General features: G+C 47.2%; 1 long non-coding RNA gene across 4 annotated transcripts in view; it reads left to right on the top strand.

Annotated features, from left to right (window-relative positions):
• LOC148891990 (uncharacterized) overlaps positions 1–21953 on the top strand; it is a 38964-nt gene that overhangs the window by 792 nt on the left and 16219 nt on the right. Inside the window, exons 2-4 of one of the 4 annotated variants that reach the window (XR_016116348.1) lie at positions 2108–2244; positions 3376–3524; positions 16257–16409. This is a non-coding gene — a long non-coding RNA (uncharacterized LOC148891990). Of the gene's footprint in view, positions 1–2107; positions 2245–3375; positions 3525–10571; positions 12152–16256; positions 16410–21953 lie in introns of those variants that run through there. The other 3 variants (XR_016116349.1, XR_016116347.1, XR_016116350.1) reach the window with 3 other exon arrangements.

Consider the following 21953-nt stretch of genomic DNA (forward strand, 5'->3'; position numbering starts at 1 on the left):
GAAGGAAAAAGAGGAGAGAAGTAAAAATAGGAGAAAGAGAGCGGGGGTCGGGGAGTGCCAGGGGTTTTAACATTTCATTGAGTCTGCACAACATAGTGAAATTGACAAAAAAAGAGGGGGGGGGGGGGGGGGCACCAGATAAATCGGCAAGCACATCATCCTATGCCATATTTCATCAACAAATCATGTGTTTTGATAGCGTTTGGGTCGGCAGATGGTTGAATTGTTTTCTGATAGGTTCATTTCATTTTGAAATACAGTAAAGTCTCGTTATATCGATATTCAAGGGAGTCCGAAAAAATATCGATATAACCGGGACTATCGATATATCCGATCATGCGCCGAACTGCATTAAACAAAAGCCGCCAAAAGAGGGCAGCCAAGCGCCATATAAGAAACGGAGCTGGCCATTAGCTCCCTTTTTTTTGGGTGAGAGATGTTCCCCCAATGTTGCCTCAAAATGGCATATACAGTAAAGTCTCGTTATATCGATATCGGATATATCGATAGTCCCGGTTATATCGATACTATTTCTATGCACGTACGGAGGAAATTACATGCAAACAGGGTCGGATATATCGATAGTCCCGGTTATATCGATATTTTTTCGGACTCCCTTGAATATCGATATAACGAGACTTTACTGTAATTCTTTAATGATTGTCAACATGTATGCTTTAATCTTCAGAACTACAGTGTATTTGAAACATATTCATAACTGGATGTGTAACAAGAAAGCATATTATCCGAATCTGAAGCCATTGTTTGGATTCACAAGCAATGTAAGACGTCTTGGCGTGAAGTCATTTTTATTTGCATTTGAATAAAAAGTGACATCGGCTGTCCTTTAATCCACAGTATGGAATGTTAATAATTTTCAAAATCATCGCGCTTCAGCAGACAAAACAAGAAACATTGTTGCAAAAAACGATTGCATTCATATACAGTACAGTGGGCATGTACATAACACAACAGGGAAACTGCAACGCTTACATCTTACTGTATTATGTATACAATTTAAAAAAGTCATCAATCTTCTTCTGCTTCCCATTTTTACCTTTTAACACAAACACTTCAATCTCGTCTGCTACACACGAGCTAGCGTCTGAAAATGAAAATGGCTCCGCTACACGGGTGCTGGGCACGTAACCAAGTCACCTGACCAAGTCGACCAATGGCGCGACTGATGGCGTGACACGTAACCAAGACACGTGACCAAGTTGACCAATGGCGCGACCGATGGCGTGTCACGTGACAAAGTCACACGGCCAAGTCGACCAATAGCGCGACCGATGGCGGCTCATGTGACCAAGTCGACCAATGGCGCGACCGATGGCGGCTCACGTAACAAGACACGTGACCAAGTTGACCAATGGCGCGACGGATATATCGATATAAACAACAAAAATGGCCGGCGGGGGATGAAAAGGAGCACCGTAATAACCGGATTATCGTAATAACCGGGTATCGTACTAAACGGTACTAATTATACATAAAAAGACTAGAAATGTGCAAGGGAAATGAAAATAATTTCGTAATAAGCGGCACTATCGATATAACCGATATCGATATAACGAGACTTTACTGTAGTATCGATATAACCGGGACTATCGATATATCCGATATCGATATAACGAGACTTTACTGTATTTGACATTTTATATTTTCATTCTTTCATTTATTTTCCAATCCGCTTAATCCTCACTCTAGGGGGTGCTAGAGCCTATCCCAGCGATCATCGGGCAGTAGGCACGAGTAATGGGAATTCTCTCTTTTCAGAGAGTCGGTTCTTTTGGCTCAGCTCTTTTATTATTTCTTAGTGTATTAACAGAACTCTTATTGTTTATTATTATTATTTTTATTTATATATATTTATTTATTTGTAGTTTTTTTTTTTTTTTTTTTTTTTTACTTGATATTACTTCCGGGTTGAGTGAACGCTGGCCCCTGTGGCTGCCGCTGCTCACCCGCAGAAAAAATATCCCGTGACTGTAAAATGTCCGTGAGAGTTTTGAGAGGCGCTTAGAAATGAAATACATGATTGTTATGATGAACTGTGATGTGAAAAGGACATGACTTTCATCTTTTTGTTTTCCTAGATGCGGAGTACTCGACGCGTGTCTGTTTGGCCAGTGGGATTTGTTGGTGGCGGATCATATGAGCGCCCAATCGTTTCAGGGGGCAGAGTTGTGGGCTGGGACTCGGGCTGGAGACCAGACCGTGCGTTTGCCATTGACATGGCAGGTAAGACGCAAATCCTACAAAACCTGTTTGACATTTTAATATCCCTACATAGTTGTCTAATAATAACAATGACAATATTTCAGTGGTACTTTTGCTTGTCATGAGATCTTCATAAATGCCATGGTGACCCGGGATCATCTCTTAGTGACTGTATCGATGGTACAGATGAACCAAGACAACGACTAATGTCGGTGTTAGTACTACCTTTTAGAGTTGTGTGCATTGCGTGCGCACACCACCACCACCACAGTGTTTATTGACATTACCTGGACTTGTTTAGTTTGAAATGACAACCATTTCCATTTCTTTGAGCTTGAAGTTCTGGATGCCCAGCAGACATCAGACATGATATGCTAAGCAGCACATTATTTGAGGCCAAGGGTGTCAAATTCATTTTGTGCCACGTGCCACATTGTAGTTCGGCATTCCTCTCGGGGGCCGTTAGGAATTTGGGGAAGCCATTAGAACATTTAATCCTCTCGCCGTATTACATAGCGAGCGGAGAACAAATCAATGTGTAACTACAGTAAAGTCTCGTTATATCGATATTCAAGGGAGTCCGAAAAAAATATCGATATAACCGGGACTATCGATATATCCAACCCTGTTTACATGTAATTTTCTCCGTGCGTGCATAGAAATAGTATCGATATAACCGGGACTATCGATATATCCGATATCGATATAACGAGACTTTACTGTACTTTCAAATCTGAAGTCAAAAACAATGACGGTTATTGTAAGGGACAATTTGAAATTTTTGGTTGGGACTTCAGCAAGCATCGTGGCACTTGACATGCTTGATTTGCTTTGTCCGTCACTCATGCATTTTAATCTATTTTTAACCAGGTTGATTCAATGGTATCGCAGACAGTCCATGATAAAAGTATTAAAGCTCACCTCAGAATTGTCATCGGTCTTCAGAAGCTTTCCAAACCATTCCATCTCCATCATAAAATGACCACCGAGGAAATGCATAGCCCCGTGGTAAATTAATTTCTTATCAGCCATACCACAGTCATTAGCTTCACGAATGTGTGCTATCATCAATACCTGGTGCGATGGTAATGGCCTCGTCATGAAGCTTTGAATGGATGCTGGCTCACCTCTTCACGCCTTCCTCTGCCGCAGGTTTCTCAGTGAACCTCCAAGTGATCCTGGCACATCCGAAGGCACAGTTCAAGTTGCAGGGCTCCAAGCCAGGAATGATGGAGACCGACTTCCTCGAGCAGATCACCAAGATGACGGAGTTGGAGCCCAAGGCCAACAACTGTACTCGGGTTAGTGAGACGACATCTTTGTTTGGATGGAGAGTGAATGAAAGTGCTTCCCTCAATGCAACATTGCAATCTGACATACCCCGTCCATCATATGAGCAAGGTTGTGAAGTCACTTTTAACTCATAATGGATTTCTTTTGCACGCCCACGGCACATCTGAAAAGTTGGTGGTTGAAATAGCCTGGCTTTTACACCAGCTGAATGCAAGTGTCACTTCCAGCGCAGGTGGTGTAGCACAGTTTTGTCTGTCATCTGTCAAGCTATCCATCTCATCTCTCCTTGTCTCTATTGATCCATTACAACCCAATTAGCCTTTTTTTGAAAATGCAAAAGGAAGCCAGAATACTCGGAGAACAACGATGTAAGCACGATTAGGACTATATAGTTATCCGATGTGGAACATAACAATGCTTTACGATATTGTGTGTGTGTGTGTGTGTGTGTGCGCGCGTGCCTTTATATGCGTGTGTTTGTGTTTATGCATGTGTGTGTAAGTGTATGTGCACATAGAGTCTATGTGCACACATTGTCTGTCTATGTCATAGACAGACAATTAGAGAGACGCGTTCAACGGCACCAGCGAGCGGTTGGTACCCCCCCTGCCATCCGGCCTCCCATGTTCCATCTGCGGACGTGTCTGCAGCTCAAGGATGGGGCTCTATGCGCATGAGAAGTGGCACCAGCGACACCGTCGCTAACCACCCCCCCACCCCGCCCCAATATCCCCTCGCTGGGAGCAAGCGTCATCATCACCTATGATGGACAGCTAGTAGTAGTATGTGCGCATGCGTGTGTCTGTGTGTTCGTGTTTTTGTGAGCATGTGTGTATATGTGTGTGTTTGTGTATATATATATATATAAAAAAAAAAAAATCCTCGTCTCACCCACCATGGGTGGTGTCTGTCCCCATTTCAGCTCGGGTCCTCTACCAGAGGCCAGGAAGCTTGAGGGTTCTGCGCAGTATCCGTGCTGTTCCCAGCACTGCGCTTTTCTGGACCGAGATATCCGATGTTGTTCCCGGGATCTGTTGCAACCACTCATCGAGTTTGGGGGTCACTGCCCCGAGTGCTCCGACCACCACAGGCACGACTGTCACCTTTACCTTCCAGGCTCTCTCCAGCTCCTCTCTGAGCCCTTGGTATTTCTCGATTTTCTCATGTTCCTTCTTTCTGATGTTCCCATCACTCGGGACCGCTACATCCACGACAACGGCTTTCCTTTCCCCTTTATCTATGACCACGATATCTGGTTGGTTGGCCATTACCATCTTGTCGGTCTGTATCTGGAAGTCCCACAGGATCTTTACTCGGTCATTCTCCACCACCTTGGGAGGTGTTTCCCATTTTGACCTTGGGGTTTCCAGTCCATACTCCGCACAGATGTTTCGGTAGACTATGCCAGCCACCTGGTTATGGCGCTCCATGTAGGCTTTCCCTGCCAGCATCTTACACCCTGCAGTTACGTGTTGGATTGTCTCAGGTGCCTCTTTGCACAACCTACACCTTGGGTCTTGTCTGGTGTGGTATATCCCTGCCTCTATGGCTCTGGTGTTCAGGGCCTGCTCTTGGGCAGCCAGGATGAGTGCCTCTGTGCTGTCCTTTAGGCCAGCCCTCTCTAGCCACTGATAGGACTTCTTGAGATCAGCCACTTCTGCTATGGTTCGTTGGTACATCCCGTGTAGGGGCTTTTCCTCCCATGATTGTCCCTCTTCCAGCACCTCATCCTCTGTTCCTCATTGACTGAGACATTCTCTGAGTACATCATCCGTTGGAGCCTTCTCTTTGATGTATTCATGGAGCTTGGATGTTTCATCCTGGACAGTGGCTCTCACACTCACTAGTCCCCGGCCTCCTTCCTTACGGCTTGTGTACAGTCTCAGGGTGCTGGACTTGGGATGGAACCCTCCGTGCATGGTGAGGAGTTTTCGGGTCTTAACATCCGTGGTCTGAATCTCTTCCTTTGGCCACCTTATTATTCCTGCAGGGTATCTGATCACTGGCAGGGCATAGCTGTTTATTGCCCGGGTCTTGTTCTTGCCATTGAGCTGGCTTCTGAGGACTTGCCTCACCCGCTGGAGGTATTTGGTCGTAGCCGCTTTCCTTGTTGCTAATTCGAGGTTGCCATTGGCCTGTGGTATACCGAGGTACTTGTAGCTGTTTTCAATGTCTGCTATTGTTCCTTCAGGGAGTGAGACCCCTTCAGTGTGAACTACCTTGCCCCTCTTAGTCACCATCCGACTACATTTCTCCAGCCCGAATGACATTCCGATATCACTGCTGTAGATCCTGGTTGTGTGGATCAGGGAGTCTATGTCCCTTTCGCTCTTAGCATACAGCTTGATGTCATCCATGTAGAGGAGGTGACTGATCGTAGCTCCATTTCTGAGGCGGTATCCATAGCCTGTCTTGGCGATTATCTGGCTGAGGGGGTTCAGTCCTATGCAGAACAGCAGTGGGGAGAGTGCATCACCTTGGTATATGCCACATTTGATGGACACTTGCGTTAGTGGCTTGCCATTGGCTTCAAGTGTGGTTTTCCACATCCTCATCGAGTTTGCAACGAAGGCTCTCAGGGTCCTGTTGACCTTATACAACTCCAAGCATTCATTGATCCATGTGTGTGGCATCGAGTCATATGCTTTCTTGTAATCAATCCAGGCTGTGCACAGGTTGGTATGTCGGGACCTGCAGTCTTGAGCGACTGTTCTGTCAACCAGCAGCTAATGTTTGGCACCTCTAGTATCTCTACTAATGCCTTTCTGTGCTTTGCTCATGTATTGATCAATGTGTCCACTTATCTTAGCCGCAATGATGCCTGACATGAGCTTCCATGTTGTGGAGAGACAGGTTATTGGCCGATAGTTGGAAGGAACTGCACCCTTTGAGGAATCCTTCATGATCAGGATTGTTCGCCCTTCGGTTAGCCATCCTGGGTGAGTCCCATCCATCAGCAGCTGGTTCATTTGTGCTGCTAGGCGCTCTTGGAGAGCTGTGAGTTTCTTTAGCCAGTAGGTGTGGACCATATCCGGGCCTGGTGCCGTCCAGTTTTTCATACCTGAGACTCTTCCTTGTATATCTGCCGCTGTGATGGTAACTGGGTTCTGTTCAGGGAGGTTGCTGTGCTCCTCTTTCAGAGTCACCAGCCATTGTGCACTGCTGTTATGTGCGACCTCCTTCTCCCATATGCCTTTCCAGTATCTTTCAGTTTCCAGCCTTGGAGGGTCTGCTCTGCTGTTAGAACCCTGCCACTGAGCGTACACTTTCGCAGGTTGTGTTGCGAACAGCCTGTTTATTCTTCTGGCCTCATTCTCTTTCGTGTACCTCTTTAGGCGACTGGCCAAGGCCTGGAGCCTTTGTTTGGCAGTTTCAAGTGCTTCAGGTATGGTTATCTGCATGTACCTCTTGGGTATTGGCCTTTTATTCACACCTCTGTGGGTCTCCGTCAATTGACTCACATCTTTCCGAGCCGCCTTGATCTTGGCCTCCAACCGTCTTTTCCATGGTGGGTAATGAATCTCGTGGCTCTCATGGTTGCTCTTGTAGCCAAGCATGTCTAGGATCACTGATGCTGAGGTGTATATCAGCTCATTGGTTTCCGTGATCGTTCCGGTCGGGATCGTTCTCAGTGCTGCATTCACAGTTTCCATGAGACTTTCAGGTGGTACTTCACATAGCCGTTGTAATCGGTGCCTTCGTTGCCCAGTTTTCATTCTTGCCATGATCTTGTCTCTCAGGTCATTTGCTGCCTCGCTCAGCATTTCATTTATTGGGGCTGGCTTCCCAATCTCATTATTCATTGGGGCTTGCCTCCCAATCTCTGGTTATATATATATATATATATATATATATATATATATATATATATATATATATATATATATATATATATATATATATATATATATATATATATATATATATATATATATATATATATATATATATATATATATATATATATATATATATATATATATATATATATATATATATATATATATATATATATATATATATATATATAAGGAAGGAAAGAGAGCGAGATCGAAGTGCTGGGAGAGCATTTCTGTAAGACGTGGAGATAGGATGTGACGTAAGATAGGATGTGACATCATGTAAAGGAAGGCAGGATATGATGTATCAGGAAGTCCAAAGCTAAACGATGCAAAAATATTTAATTTAAACAAAACATGTCAGGTATGTCATGTCATGTCAGGTATTTGAACACCGACAATACACTGTCTGTAAGATAAGAATCAGAATCAGAATCATCTTTATTGCCAAGTATGTAGAACACACAAGGAATTTGTTTCCGGTAGAACACGCAGCACTAGTATCGTCGTAAAAAAAAAAAAAACTGCTAAGTGGCACTATACAGTTCAATTTGGGCTACTGTTGAAGAGTTCAAAGAGTTAATGGCTTTGGGGAAGAAGCTGTTTAAATGTCTGCTGGATTTGGTGCGCATGGATCGGTAGCGCCTGCCTGAGGGGAGTAGCTGGAAAAGGTGGTGGGCAGGGTGCGGAGGGTCCAGTAGGATTTTCCGCGCCCTAGTTTGGATTCTTGGAGTGTGCAAGTCCTCCAGAGTGGGTAGGGCGGTGCTAATGATTTTTTCCGCCGTCCTAACTGTCCGTTGAAGTCGATTTTGTCCATTTTTGTGGCGGCCCCGAACCAAACGGTGATGGAAGAACACAAGATGGATTCGATGACAGCCGTGTAGAAATGTTGCAGCACCTCCTGTGGCAGGCCATGCTTCTTTAGCAGCCTCGGAAGTACATTCTCTGTTGGGCCTTTTTCAGAATAGAGTTGGTGTTGACCTCCCACTTCATGTCCTGGTAGACTGGGATTCCCAGGAACTTGAAGGTCTCGACGCTTGACACAAGGCAGTTGGATAGTGTGAGGGGTAGCTGTGGTGATGGATGTTTCCTGAAGTCCACGATCATCTCAACTGTCTTGAGCGTGTTCAGCTCCAGGTTGTGACGGCTGCACCAGAGCTCCAGCTGCTCCACTTGTTGTCGGTACGCAGACTCGTCGCCGTCTTTGATGAGACCGATGACCGTGGTGTCGTCTGCGAACTTTATGAATTTGACAGCCGGGTGCGTTGAGGTGCGGTCGTTCGTGTAGAGAGAGAAGAGCAACGGAGAGAGGACGCATCCCTGCGGGGCTCCAGTGCTCGTGGTTCGTGTTGTGGATGATATATTTCCCAGTCTGACCTGTTGTGTCCGCCCTGTCAGGAAGCTGAGGGTCCACTGGCAGATCGTAGGGGACACACCAAGCTGGAGAAGTTTGGGATGAGGAGTTCTGGGATGATGGTATTGAACGCAGAGCTGTAGTCCACAAACAGGATCCTTGCGTAGGTTCCTGTGTTGTCAAGGTGGTCGAGGATGTGGTGCAGTCCGATGTTGACTGCATCCTCCACAGACCTGTTTGCCCGGTAGGCAAACTAAAGAGGTCCGGTGATGTTCTTTAGGTGGTTCAGCACGAGGTGTTCAAAGGACTTCATGACCACAGACGTCAGAGCAACAGGTCTATAGTCGTTCAATCCCGAGGGTGCTGGTTTCTTTGGAACTGGGACGATAGTAGACTGTTTGAAGCGGGATGGGACTTCATCTGTTTTAAATTTAATATCAAGTAGACAGGATGAACTTAATACAACTATGATGCAAAAATATGTTTAAAGATGTTTGTATAGCGAATTACCCCAACACTTTTAGTGGTCTTCCTTTTCGTCATTTGTTAAACAACAAAGTGTGTGATTATCTGTCCTATGTCTGATAGGAGATCTGTCCCTACTTCTCACTATAAATTGTCTTTGATAGCCTCCAACCAACATACCCTCAACAGAAATACGTGTGTCGATGTGGAATTGCAAATCAGTTGTGTCCAACTGGAGCGCACCGGGATTTGTCAGACAATCCTGAATGCATTTTCACTGTTTTTCACCGGGTATTTCATCTAGGCCAATAGCAAAAAAAAGCAAAAGCAAGTTATTTTTTGTGAATGGTGCCGATGATCACAAACCGGAATAGGTAGCAGCAGAAAATGAGGCTGAGCACTAGGATAAAAAGGCCCATGCCCAGAATGATGACGTAGACATTGAGTGGAAAATAGAAAAGCTCTTCAGGTGTCATCTTGCAGGAGGGGTCAGAGTTCTGCAATGCAAGGTCACACCTACACCCTGCAAAGATGGGGATGAGTAGACTAAATAGGTCAATAAAGATCGAGATTTTATGAACACGCCATAAAAAAACAACTACATACTAGTATTTAAAATCAATTTCAATTTAAAGTCTTATTTAGAAGCTTTGTATTTATTATTATTTATGATTGTATGATTACAGAGAACGAGCAACAACAAATGATTGAAGATATACACAATACGATATTTGAGGAACAGTGTTGAAAAGTCCTTTTGGGGTGTATTCATCATCATGGTAATGGATTCGGGGTAAAAAAGAGGGAGTTGTAATATTAGCTAACTATTGTTGTAATGTAGCAGGAAAAGGCATACAAACACAGCAAGAACATGCAAAGTCGACAAATGCGAGAGGTAGACGTGCTGACTGACCACTTGTTCACTGTGCCTCTCACTGGATCTCATCCAAAGAAAAAGCACTGTGAATTTAAAACAATGACATTCGAACTGGATTCCTTTTAATTGTCACAGAGTCTCTTCTATTTGGTGAGACTTTTGAAAGTATATCCCACAATGTTGATACCATTCGCAATGGTACAAGATCGTGTGCATGAAATTGATCAACAGCATGTGTCATAAATGGATTGGATTGGATTGGATATGCCTTTATTAGTCTCACAGTGGAGAAATGTACATTTCACAGCAGCATAGTGATGAAAGGAAATGTGAAATATCTCTGGAAAAAAAATTGCTACCTTTCTCAAAGTAAAAAAAAAAATCCACAGGCGTTGTTATTATCATCATGTATTTTAAAAGAAAACGTTTTGTTGGTTTTGAATAATTCTGGGCAGACACTGACAGATGTAATCACGGTTCTCATCTCATCTCATTTTCCGTACCGCTTATTCCTCATTAGGGTCGCGGGGGTTGCTGGAGCCTCTCGCAGCTGTCTTCGGGCACGAGGCGGGGGACACCCTGAATTGGTTGCCAGCCAATCGCAGGGCACACAAAGACATACAACAGTCACACTCCCACCTCGGGACAATTTAGAGTGGTCAATCTGCCTGCCATGCATGTTTTTGGAGTGTGGGAGGAAACAGGAGGACCCGGAGAAAACCCACGCGGGTCCGGGGAGAACATGCAAACTCCACACAGGGAGGCCGGACCGGGACGCAAACCGGCGACCTCTGCACAGTGAAGCCGGTGTGCTAACCACTCGACTACCGGACTGCCCTGTAATCACGGTTCAAATGTCAAATAAAGACATTTACTTTCATAATCCTACGCGACTCAGTTACACGAGGGAAGAGTTACTGAGCATTGGGGAATCCACTCTTGGACTATTTTCACCGACACACCAAAATCTACAAGGTTTTTCGGGGCTGCTCGCGAGCGGCGTAGCAGCTCTGTACGGAGCTTTGAGACGCCGGCGTAGGAGGGGCAAGCGAGCCGGCGTTCTCGTCAAGCTTCGGCAGCGTGGATTTCGAACGCCGCTCCCATCGATCCACCTCGCTAATCTACGCTCACTACCAAACAAGATGGACGAACTTCTGCTTCTCACAAAGACCAATAAAACGTTCGCCCGCTCTGCTGCGCTGTGCTTCACTGAGACTTGGCTCAGTGACCGCCACCCGGATTCCGCGCTACACCTACCCGGATTCCGTCTCCTTCGGGCCGACCGTGATACGGAGCAATCGGGGAAATCCAAAGGCGGTGGACTATGCTTCTACATCAACGCAGAATGGTGCACCGATGTCACGATGCTCGACGCACACTGCAGCCCTGGTTTGGAATCGCTGTCTCTCAACTGCAAGCCATTCTACTCGCCACGTGAGTTCGCTTCCTTTATTCTCGTTGCCGTGTACATCGCGCCACAAGCTAATGCTAACGCGTGTATACAAACGCTAGCGGACCATGTAAACCATCTCGAACTGAAATATCCAGAATCACCCCTGATCATTTTGGGCGATTTTAATCAAACACGTTTAAACCGTGAACTTCCCAAATATAAGCAGCATATTGACTGTTTTACCAGAGGAGAAAGCATTCTAGATCATTGTTACACAGCACTCAAAGGCGCATACCGGTCTGTTGCGCATGCAGCATTGGGTCTTTCTGACCACTATTTAATCCACTTAATTCCCACATATAAACAGAAACTCAAATGTGTAAAACCGGTAGTCAAGACAGTTAAAACATGGACAGATGAAGCAAAGTTATCGCTACAAGAATGCTTAGACTGCACTGATTGGAGCGTCTTTGAAACTTCAACGGGCACATTGGATGAATACACAGACACTGTAACATCATACATCAGTTTCTGTGAGGACATGTGTGTACCAACAAAGTCCTTCCGCTCATTCAACAACAACAAGCCACGGTTCACTCCCAAACTCAGGCAGCTTAGGAAAGAGAAAGAATCCGCATTTAAAAGCGGCGATCGAGCAGTTTACAAACTCGCCCGAAACAGGCTGACGAAGGAAATTAACATCGCAAAGAAACGTTATGCGGAGCCTCTCGCAGCTGTCTTCGGGCACGAGGCGGGGGACACCCTGAATTGGTTGCCAGCCAATCGCAGGGCACACAAAGACATACAACAGTCACACTCCCACCTCGGGACAATTTAGAGTGGTCAATCTGCCTGCCATGCATGTTTTTGGAGTGTGGGAGGAAACAGGAGGACCCGGAGAAAACCCACGCGGGTCCGGGGAGAACATGCAAACTCCACACAGGGAGGCCGGACCGGGACGCAAACCGGCGACCTCTGCACAGTGAAGCCGGTGTGCTAACCACTCGACTACCGGACTGCCCTGTAATCACGGTTCAAATGTCAAATAAAGACATTTACTTTCATAATCCTACGCGACTCAGTTACACGAGGGAAGAGTTACTGAGCATTGGGGAATCCACTCTTGGACTATTTTCACCGACACACCAAAATCTACAAGGTTTTTCGGGGCTGCTCGCGAGCGGCGTAGCAGCTCTGTACGGAGCTTTGAGACGCCGGCGTAGGAGGGGCAAGCGAGCCGGCGTTCTCGTCAAGCTTCGGCAGCGTGGATTTCGAACGCCGCTCCCATCGATCCACCTCGCTAATCTACGCTCACTACCAAACAAGATGGACGAACTTCTGCTTCTCACAAAGACCAATAAAACGTTCGCCCGCTCTGCTGCGCTGTGCTTCACTGAGACTTGGCTCAGTGACCGCCACCCGGATTCCGCGCTACACCTACCCGGATTCCGTCTCCTTCGGGCCGACCGTGATACGGAGCAATCGGGGAAATCCAAAGGCGGTGGACTATGCTTCTACATCAACGCAGAATGGTGCACCGATGTCACGATGCTCGACGCACACTGCAGCCCTGGTTTGGAATCGCTGTCTCTCAACTGCAAGCCATTCTACTCGCCACGTGAGTTCGCTTCCTTTATTCTCGTTGCCGTGTACATCGCGCCACAAGCTAATGCTAACGCGTGTATACAAACGCTAGCGGACCATGTAAACCATCTCGAACTGAAATATCCAGAATCACCCCTGATCATTTTGGGCGATTTTAATCAAACACGTTTAAACCGTGAACTTCCCAAATATAAGCAGCATATTGACTGTTTTACCAGAGGAGAAAGCATTCTAGATCATTGTTACACAGCACTCAAAGGCGCATACCGGTCTGTTGCGCATGCAGCATTGGGTCTTTCTGACCACTATTTAATCCACTTAATTCCCACATATAAACAGAAACTCAAATGTGTAAAACCGGTAGTCAAGACAGTTAAAACATGGACAGATGAAGCAAAGTTATCGCTACAAGAATGCTTAGACTGCACTGATTGGAGCGTCTTTGAAACTTCAACGGGCACATTGGATGAATACACAGACACTGTAACATCATACATCAGTTTCTGTGAGGACATGTGTCTACCAACAAAGTCCTTCCGCTCATTCAACAACAACAAGCCACGGTTCACTCCCAAACTCAGGCAGCTTAGGAAAGAGAAAGAATCCGCATTTAAAAGCGGCGATCGAGCAGTTTACAAACTCGCCCGAAACAGGCTGACGAAGGAAATTAACATCGCAAAGAAACGTTATGCGGAGAGGCTTAACAAACAGTTCTCCGCTAACGACTCTGCATCGGTGTGGAATGGCCTGAAAGCAATAACAAATTATCGTTTACCTTCCCCCCAAGCAGTGTACAACAATGGTATGGCTGACGAGTTAAATACATACTTTTGCCGATTTGAAAAGGACACCCCCATTTCCCCGGTCTGTCCACCATTAGCAGAAACTACCGTATCTCCGCCCTCTGCCCTACAGATCCACGAACTGGACGTTAGACGGCTCTTCAAGCAGCAGAAGATCAAGAAAGCTGCAGGACCTGACAGTGTGTCCCCCTCCTGCCTGAGAGTCTGCGCTGACCAGCTGGCTCCGGTCTTCACACAAATCTTCAACAGATCCCTGGAGCAGTGTGAAGTCCCATCCTGCTTCAAACAGTCTACTATCGTCCCAGTTCCAAAGAAACCAGCACCCTCGGGATTGAACGACTATAGACCTGTCGCTCTGACGTCTGTGGTCATGAAGTCCTTTGAACGCCTCGTGCTGAACCACCTAAAGAACATCACCGGACCTCTGCTAGATCCTCTTCAGTTTGCCTACCGGGCAAACAGGTCTGTGGAGGATGCAGTCAACATCGGACTGCACCACATCCTCGACCACCTTGACAACACAGGAACCTACGCAAGGATCCTGTTTGTGGACTACAGCTCTGCGTTCAATACCATCATCCCCAAACTTCTCCAGCTTGGTGTGTCCCCCACGATCTGCCAGTGGACCCTCAGCTTCCTGACAGGACGGACACAACAGGTCAGACTGGGAAATATATCATCCACAACACGAACCGCGAGCACTGGAGCCCCGCAGGGATGCGTCCTCTCTCCATTGCTCTTCTCTCTCTACACAAACGACCGCACCTCAACGCACCCAGCTGTCAAATTCATAAAGTTCGCAGACGACACCACGGTCATCGGTCTCATCAAAGACGGCGACGAGTCTGCGTACCGACAACAAGTGGAGCAGCTTGAGCTCTGGTGCAGCCGTCACAACCTGGAGCTGAACACGCTCAAGACAGTTGAGATGATGGTGGACTTCAGGAAACATCCATCACCACAGCTACCCCTCACACTATCCAACTGCCTGGTGTCAACCGTTGAGACCTTCAAGTTCCTGGGAATCACAGTCTCCCAGGACATGAAGTGGGAGGTCAACACCAACTCTATCCTGAAAAAGGCCCAACAGAGAATGTACTTCCTGAGGCTGCTAAAGAAGCATGGCCTGCCACAGGAGGTGCTGCAACATCTACAGCTGCAACATCTACACGGCTGTCATCGAATCCATCCTGTGTTCTTCCATCACCGTTTGGTTCGGGGCCGCCACAAAAATGGACAAAATCCGACTTCAACGGACAGTTAGGACGGCGGAAAAAATCATTGGCACCGCCCTACCCACTCTCGAGGACTTGCACACTGCAAGAATCCAAACTAGGGCGCGGAAAATCCTACTGGACAGTCCGCACCCTGCCCACCACCTTTTCCAGCTACTCCCCTCAGGCAGGCGCTACTGATCCATGCGCACCAAATCCAGCAGACATTTAAACAGCTTCTTCCCCCAAGCCATTAACTCTTTGAACTCTTTCAACAGTAGCCAAAATGGAACTGTATAGTGCCACTTAGCAGTTTTTTTGACAACGATACTAGTGCAGCGTGTTCTACCGGAAACAAATTCCTTGTGTGTTCTACATACTTGGCAATAAAGATGATTCTGATTCTGATTCTGATAACACTCTGGCCTTCATTGGTTCGAGCATTTCATTCATTGAGTAACAGTCAAAGATTTTAAGTGGGTCTTTTCAAAAAAAGAACCATCTTTAGTCATGCAGGCTCTCTGTTACCTTGGTGCAACACAATAAATGGAAGAATTAATCAAGACTGCGTTGGTTTCAATTAATTTCAATTCATGAAAAAAAAAATAAAAACTCACTGTTACACCACTGAAAGGGTTGCATCCAATGTGAAAGATTGTATACATTCAAAAAAAAGGGGTGAACATTCTTCTGGAGAGTTTGACAACTGTAAATAGCCCAACGGATGACTTTCATGACCTGATGTTTTCAGCTTTTTGGGCTCCCAATAATGTATCTCCACGGGATGTACCATGAATGGAATTCCCGTAGCGAGAGAGACGAGCAGTTTCTCAACAAGTCATCATGGGGCGAACAGGCTGCTTATTTGAAGTCCAATTACTCTGTCAGAGATGATTTACCCCAAAAGGTGGTCGAAACATCCTCTTTAATTCCCATGGGATGAAACTAGAATTGTGAAATACCCTCTCCCTGCATCGCATGAACAAAAAGTCTTGAAGGTGGAGGGCATGTGGGAAAACGATGCTCAGATCTGCATTGAAAAGACTTCAATTCCCTTAACAGCACTCCCTGTCGCTTTAGTGATCAACTTGCGTTGTGCTTCATCTCCCACTCATAACATTGTCACAAGCTCTCTCCCTCCTTTCTTTCTTTCTTTCTGCTCCGCTTTGCTGTCTTCTCTCCTGTTTTAGATGTCCCTTTTCGTCTCTCTGGCTGTGAAAACTTGCCGTGGCCAATGATAGAGCAACAAAGGAAATGGGCAGGAATGGCAGCAACACAGCCAGCCAAGCAAGCAACCACGGTGTTCTTGTGGAAAGCAGATCTTCATCTCTTCACCTGCATTCCTGCCGTGACGACACAACATAAAGGGGACTGTATGATGAGACAAAAAAAATAACTTTGAAGCCAGGTCTTTCAATTTCCTTTCCCAGTTCTGATGATTCTCGCCGCTTCACGTTTATGGAGCTCTCCGTTTGTAAACAGATCCATGATCATGTGATTCACTCTCTGCATCACAGCTTTGCTTCCAGTGCCCCTTCCTTACCTCTCTCACTCTTTCACACTGTTTCACTCTCTCTCTCTCTCTCTCTCTCTCTCTCTCTCTCTCTCTCTCTCTCTCTCTCTCTCTCTCTCTCTCTCTCTCTCTCACACACACACTTTCTATGCCTGCCTCTGCCTGACGCCCCTTTTGGGCTTTCCCTTCCACCTCCCCCACTTCCTTCTCCTTCTTTGGCAGCTGCAAGGTATTCTTGAGCACAGTTTAAAAAGACAGATGTGGGACAACGGCATGATCTAACGATTGCTTTGAATATTGACACATGCACGTCATGGTCATGGCAGTGACATGATGCAAAGGGGGGAAAGCACTGTGCGTTGGAGATTGACACTTATTATGTAATAGGGGTGTCATGTGTAATTGAGTCAAGAAAGGAATGAGGTGAAGACAATTAGGTTGATGTATGGCTTCATAATTGGTACGAATATTTGCGTGTATAAAAATTCCGACACCAACGTACTGCAACGTTCTAGATTAGGTTTAACCATGAGTCTTACTTGATTTGAGACCTTTTCAAAATAAGTCATATCAGTTTAACCTTAAGAGCAGTGTCAATGAAAAGGTTTCTTTAGCCGTCATCTGTACTTTTTGAAGGTGTCGGGCGTTTCGCTTCTTATCCAAGATGCTTCTTCAGCGAACTAAGGTTTTACTGGTAGTATCAGCCCTATATATATATCCCTAATGTCCAGACATAGCCGCGCCGGACGCAGCTATGATAGGTCCCTACTCTCAGGTTGGGGGAGCAGAGGACCACTCCCTGCGGCCCCACCGATTGTTCCTACATTCCTGACGAACGACTGGCCTGATTGCCCCACTCCTTCCGGTATCCCCTCATCAGGATCCAATATGAGGTCTTTGATACTCTCTACAAACCTTGTGGTGTTCGCTACGCGATATTCCGTTTTCCCAACCAACGGAGCTAAGATAGTTTTTAGATATTTGGCTACATTGTAAGTAGAGGAGTCAATGCTACAAACAATGGGTCTGAGGGGAAACCCTTCTTTATGTATTTTAGGCAGGCCATAGATACATGGCATGACCTCACCCGGGTATAATCTAAAATACATTTGTTTGTCTATATGTTTACCTTTCTCTAACTTTTGGAGACAGTCTATCAGTTCGTTCTTGTATCTATTGGAAACTTAAACCGGACCACATCTGCCAATTATGGGAAATCTGCCTGAATACTACGTATTTTCAATTTCGGGAGAAATTTTGCAAACAAATTCATGGTTGTGCTATGGACTCACCAGTTTCTGTACATGGAAGAGATAAAGAAATTTCTATAATTAAAAAAACAAGAAATTCAATCCTTCACAGATCACCTCAACTCGGTAGACATCAACATTAAATTTACTCGTGAGGACATTCAAGAGAACCAACTAGCCTTCTTGGATTGTAAAGTAATTATAAAAGAGGACAGAGCGCTAAAAACAGAAGTCTTTAGGAAGGCTATGCACACTGACCAATACTTACTTTTCGATTCTGACCACCCTTTACAACATAAACTCGGAGTTATCAGAACCCTCCAGCATAGGGCAAAACTAAAACCAACAAGCGTCAAAGGTAGAGAAAAGGAGTCAAAACATATCAGCAGAGCACTCACAAACTGTGGGTACCGTCAGTGGTCATTCAACAAATGTCAGGAAGAAAGAATAGGGAATGAAACCAATAATTCTCAAGATACAAAAGGAGAGGAGTAGCGGTACCTTACATTGCAGGACTTTCTGAAAAACTACAAAGACTCCTTTGGCAGCACAAAATTCCTACTTATTTCTAACAGATAAACACGTTAAGGCAAAAATTAATACATCCAAAAGACAGGCTGCCAAATGAAAAACAAAGTAATGTAGCTTATTCCATACATTGTAAGAATGAAAATTGTAAAGAGCAGTACATTGGGGAGACTCAACAAATTCTCAAAAAAAGACTATCAACATCGCAGGGATAATACTCGTGGGCCTCAATTGGCAGTACATATGCACCTAAAAGCTCGCAACCACTCATTTGACGACAATGAGGTTAAAATCTTAGCGAAAGAACATAGATAGTTTGAAATTTCAAAAAATTTCATTGAGTCCACGATAGTCCACGCATGGACGCAGCGATGTATCTTTTTTGGCGATTAAAAAAGAACCCCGCTCCCAAGGGTGACCGTGACGGCCGAATGACCCCGTGACGGCCGAATGAGCCCGGCTGCGAGTGAAGAGTCAATGTAGTCCCGGAGAGCCTGTTGTTTGGGTTGGGAGACGTTGTAAAGCCAAGAACTGGGGAACGGAGCGTTGGGCTGGAGGTCAATGGCGCAATCATAGGGACGGTGTGGTGGTAATGACAGGGCGCGGTCCTTGCTGAACGCCTGTCGTAGGTCGTGGTAACAGGGCGGGACCCCCTCTAAACTAATAACCTCCGGTGGGTAGCTGCGAGAGGATGACGACACGCACGCGGCCGACCTGAGGCAGTGAGCGTAGCAGAGGGGGCTCCATCCCTGAATGGTAGGTCCGTCCCACGAAATGGCCGGATTGTGGATCCCCAGCCAAGAAACCCGAGCACGATGGGAACCGAGCGTGATGGCATTACGAAGAACCGCCGGTATTCTACGTGGTTGCCCGAGAGTACGAGTCGAAGCGGCGCGGTTTCTTGCTTAACCTCGGCGAGTAACCGACCGTCGAGATCGAGTATGCTCCGACTCACCCCCAGCTGGACAACCCGACAACCCAACGCAGACACGACGCGCGGGTCTATGAAACAGCCGTCGGCCCCCGAATCCACTAGGGCCCGAATGGACATGGTCCTGTTGGGACCGTGTATTACGGCATCCAGCTCAAGTCTCCGGGACGTGAACCCACCCGCGGACCTTAAAGGGACCCGTAGTTTGGGAGGACGGGGCAACTTACAGTCACTGCAGGGCTTTCCGGGAAGCCCCCAACTAGGACAGTCCGGGGCTCGGTGACCCAACTTCCCACAGAGCTGGCAAGCCGGGCCGGTGTTGCGTCGCTCCGACGGCCGCGCAGCGGCCCTTTCACCCCCCATCTCCATAGGCTCCACGGCCGCGTGCCCCCCACGCAGAAAGGTCCGGGCACCGCCCCCTCGGGTCCCCGCCGGCGGCTCGGGATTAGCCTGGGCAGCACGCTCCCGGGCCCTTTCTCACATCCGGTTGTCCAGCTGCAGCGTGAGGGATATCAGCTCGCGAAGGCTGGAGCACTCGTCGCGGGTGGCCAGTTCGTCCTTCAGTGCCGCGTTGAGCCCGCGCCAAAACATCCCCCGCAGGGCGCGGTCATCGTACCCGCTGGCGGCTGACAGGACACGGAAGGCAACGGAATATTCCGCCGCCGATCGGTTGCCCTGGCGGCAGATCCACAGCTGGGCCTCTGCTTCCTGCCCACTCACCGGGTGATGGAACACCTGCCGTAGCTCGGCGATGAAGTCTGGGAAGGAGGCTCGGAGCTCCGGCCGAGATTCCCAGACGGCCAACGCCAAAGCGGCTGCGGGTCCGGTAAGCAGGCTGGTAACATATGACACCTTGGCCGCGTCAGTCGTGTATACGGAGGGTTGTTGGTCGAATACTATGGAGCGTGCCTTGACTGGGATCACCACCTTATCGTGGTGAGGCACTTTGCGCGTCTCCATGACCCCGAGAGCTATGTCGGCTGGAGTCTTGTACTCCTGGCAGGGTCACCCAAGCCGAACAGGTCGGAGGGTAGAGGCCAGACAAAGAGTGATCCCAAATCCGCACCCGGGGGTAGGCGTAGGCGGCAGCCCCTTGCAACCGCACTCACCTGAAGGTCGTCTTGAGTCCTCACTCTTGCCACTGGAATACAGCGGGTGCGGCCAAGTATGTGGGGGAAGGAATTGCGCACCCCGTCCCTCACACTAAATCCACTAGTAGCGCAGGTTCCAGCTTCCACCATATAAGTCCACTGGCGATAGGATAAAGTGACGGGGGCAGGTCATGGATGTGACTGGAAGCTTCTAGCTTGATTCCTACACAGGGGCGGTACAGGATTGACGGTCGTTGCGAAGATGGGATGGAGCAACATTATCCTTCGGCAGCATCCTGTGCGTCTGAGCAGCCCTATTCAGGGTCCGCACTGCTCACCCCTTATAGGGGAAGGGTCTAGAAAAGGTGACCTAAACATTGCTTGTTCCACCACACCTGGGTGGCCCACCGCAGCCACCAAGGCATCCCCCCTCTGCGGTCGAAAACGAAATATAAATAAATTAATGACTATGAACCTGGCTTCCTGGAATGTTCGCACCCTCCTCGATGCTCGAGACGGGATGGAGAGACCTCGAAGACGAACTGCCCTCATCGCACATGAGCTCAGGAGGTACAACATCGATATTGGCGCACTCAGTGAGACTCAGTTCTCAGGCGAGGATTCACTCACAGAAGTTGGTGAGGGCTACACCTTCTTCTGGAAGGGTCTCCCAGAGAATGAGCGAAGACTACATGGAGTTGGCTTTGCTGTGAAAAGCAGTTTACTCAGTAACATCCCTGAGTCCCCCCAAGGCATCAGTGAACGGCTTATGACCTGGCGTATTCCCCTGGTAAAAGGTCGCTTCGCAACTTTAATCAGCGCCTATGCTCCCACCTTGGATGCTGACGACAACACCAAAGATGCCTTCTACGAGTCCCTGGATTGGATTGGATTGGATTGGATTTGCCTTTATTAGTCTCGCAGTGGAGAAATTTACATTTCACAGCAGCAAAGTTATGAAAGAAATGAAAGTAGAAAAGCAAAACATATCCCTACCATGGATGCTACCATATCCAAAATCCCTGCCTCTGATAAACTTGTTCTGATGGGTGACTTCAATGCCCGAGTAGGTACTGATGCCAGGCTCTGGAAACAAGTAATCGGAAGACACGGGACGGGGAAAATAAACAGCAATGGCCTCCAACTCCTCACTCTGTGCTCTGAGCATCAGTTGATTGTAACTAACACCATCTTTCAACTGAAAAAGAAATACATCACATCATGGATGCACCCCAGGTCCAAACATTGGCACTTACTGGACTACATCATCACAAGGCAACGAGACCAAAATGACGTCAGCATCACACGGGCCATGCGTGGGGCTGAATGCTGGACTGATCATCGACTGATCAAGTCCAGGCTCAAGCTGAGAATTCGACCTCCTCACAAGAAACAGCAACCCCAAAGGCGTCTTAACACCAGGGCCCTGGAGTCCCCAGAGTGTGCAGCCAGCTACCGCAACAAGCTGGCAGAGGGACTTGCCAGGCTGGACAAGGACACCAGTAACGGTGACCTTGATATTGAAAGCAGGTGGAAAAAATTGAGGACAACAATTCATCAAGCTGCCTCTGAGA

This window comes from Hippocampus bargibanti, linkage group LG11 (assembly GCF_051943395.1).
Source record: "Hippocampus bargibanti isolate YZ-2025 linkage group LG11, ASM5194339v1, whole genome shotgun sequence".
Taxonomy (NCBI): domain Eukaryota; kingdom Metazoa; phylum Chordata; class Actinopteri; order Syngnathiformes; family Syngnathidae; genus Hippocampus; species Hippocampus bargibanti.